Source organism: Mandrillus leucophaeus, unplaced genomic scaffold (genome assembly GCF_000951045.1).
Source record: "Mandrillus leucophaeus isolate KB7577 unplaced genomic scaffold, Mleu.le_1.0 Scaffold20, whole genome shotgun sequence".
Taxonomy (NCBI): domain Eukaryota; kingdom Metazoa; phylum Chordata; class Mammalia; order Primates; family Cercopithecidae; genus Mandrillus; species Mandrillus leucophaeus.
The window spans coordinates 3843293-3845605 of record NW_012102032.1 but is presented as its reverse complement, the minus strand read 5'-3'; the positions used below and the strand labels follow the sequence as shown (position 1 = coordinate 3845605).

Sequence of the window (2313 nt, the reverse complement as noted above, 5' to 3'; positions counted from 1 at the left end):
CGTTATCTTGATCTGTTGCCCAGGCTGGTGTGCAATCGTTCAAGCGATTCTTCTGCCTCAGCCTCCCAAGTAGCTGGGATTACAGGTGCCCACTACCATGCCCAGCTAATTTTTGTATTTTTAGTAGATACAGGGTTTCACCATGTTGACCAGGCTGGTCTTGAACTCCTGACCTCAAGCAATCCACCCGCCTCAGCCTCCCAAAGTGCTGGGATTACAGGTGTGAGCCACTGGGCTCAGCCTGTTCCCAGCCTTTGAATTTAGCACTTCCAACCCAAGTTTATCAGCTCACCATTGTGTGCCTATACCAGTGCTGTCCCCAGGGGATACACACAACTAACCCCTCTGAAATTCTGGTTACATTGGTTATCCAGCGTTCCTTTGAAAGAAACAAAAGTCAGGAACTGGTAGCCCAGGAACTGCGGGGAATAGAGTGCCCCCAGGAAAGACAGGAGGATGAAAGGGAGACCTGGAGTAAAAATGACCCAATGGGCCTCAGTTGGCCATCCCCCACTCCAACAGTAACCTGCATTCTACAGCCAACCCCGGTGGGCAGCCTCTGGTTCTTGGTGGGGCTAAGGGAACAGGAAATCTGGCTGGAGACCGTTGGACTTCACAGGAAAGAGGACCCTGGGGGCTGTGGGCGCAGGACCAAGATAACTTCCTCTATTCCTCCTCATTCCCCTTTTTTCTTGGCTTCTGGTAGAGGGTTGTCTCCAAACTCCTCCTCCCCACTACCATCTGCTCCTGGATTTCAGGCACCAGGAGAGAGCAGAGCTGGTTGTGGTTAGTGATCAGTTGGGTAATGCAGCCCAGGGCCTCTCTGGGACAAGATCACTGCAGTTGGGAGGACTTGGGTTAATGATTCAGAATCATTCTGAAATAGAAGAGGATATTTCTTGCTTGAGAAAGCCCAGCAAAAGGGCCACCAATCTCAGGCAGGAAAAGTACTACGACTTTCCACCAAATCAGTGTATCTCTCTGAGTCCTGGTCAGGCTGAGCTCGTGCCAACCATGCCTCCTATGTCCCATTTAGGTTCCCCCTCCTACCTTCAGCCACCTTCCTGCCACTGTCGGGGAAAACCCCATCCCCGATATTTATCATGGGTTCTTTTCTATTTCCTAAGTGTCTCAGCTTGTTTGAGAAATAAAGGGAAAGGGTACAAGAGAGAGAAATTTAAAGCTGGGTGTCCGGAGGAGATATCACTTGTCAGCAGGTTCCGTGATGCTCCCCAAGCTGTAAAACTAGTAAGTTTTTATTAGCGATTTTCAAAAGGGGAGGGAGTGCACGAATAGGGTGTGGGTCACAGAAATCACATACTTCACAAGGTAAAAATATCACCAAGCAAGTGGAGGCAGGGAGACATCACAGAACCACAGGATGGGGCGAAATTAAAATTGCTAATGAAGTTTTGGGCACGCATTGTCATTGATAACATCTTATCAGGAGACAGGGTTTGAGAGCAGACAACCTGTCTGACCAAAATTTATTATGTGGGAATTTCCTCGTCCTAATAAGCCTGGGAGCGCTACAGGAGACCGGGGCTTATTTCATCCCTTCAGCTTCGACCGTAAAAGGTGGTCACCTTAAGGGGCTGTCTATAGACCTACCCTCAGGGTGCATTCTCTTTCTCAGGGATGTTCCTTGCTGAGATAAAGAATTCAGAGATATTTCTCCTATTTGCTTTTGAAAGAAGAGAAATATGGCTCTGTTCCACCTGGCTCATCGGCAGTCAGGCTCCAAGTCTTATCTCCCTTGTTCCCTGAAGATTGCTGTTATCCTGTTCTTTTTTCAAGATGCCCAGATTTCATATTGTTCAAACACACATGCCCTATAAACAATTTGTGCAGTTAACACAATCATCACAGAGTCCTGAGGCAACATATATCCTCCTCAGCTTACAAAGAAGATGACAAGATTAAGAGATTAAAGTAAAAACAGGCATAGGAAATTACAAGGGTATTGATTGGGGAAGTGATAAGTGTCCATGAAATCTTCACAATTTATGTTCAGAGATTGCAGTAAAGACAGGTGTAAGAAATTATAAAAGTATTAATTTGGGTGACTAATAAATGTCCATGAAATCTTCACAATTTATGTTCTTCTGCCATGGCTTCATCCGGTCCCTCTGTTTGGGGTCCCTGGCTTCCTGCAACATGCCACCCACTCTTTTTTTTTGAGAAGGAGTCTTGTACTGTCAGCTGAGCTGGAGTACAGTGGTGCGATCTCGGCTCACTGCAACCTCTGCCTCCCGGGTTCAAGCAATTCTCCTGCCTCAGCCTCCCAAGTAGCTGGGATTACAGGTGCCTGCC

At 47.3% G+C, this 2313-nt stretch overlaps 1 protein-coding gene across 1 annotated transcript in view; it reads right to left on the bottom strand.

Moving 5' to 3' along the window:
* Positions 1-2313, bottom strand: part of MPO (myeloperoxidase) — a 17872-nt gene that overhangs the window by 11297 nt on the left and 4262 nt on the right. The window lies entirely within an intron of this gene.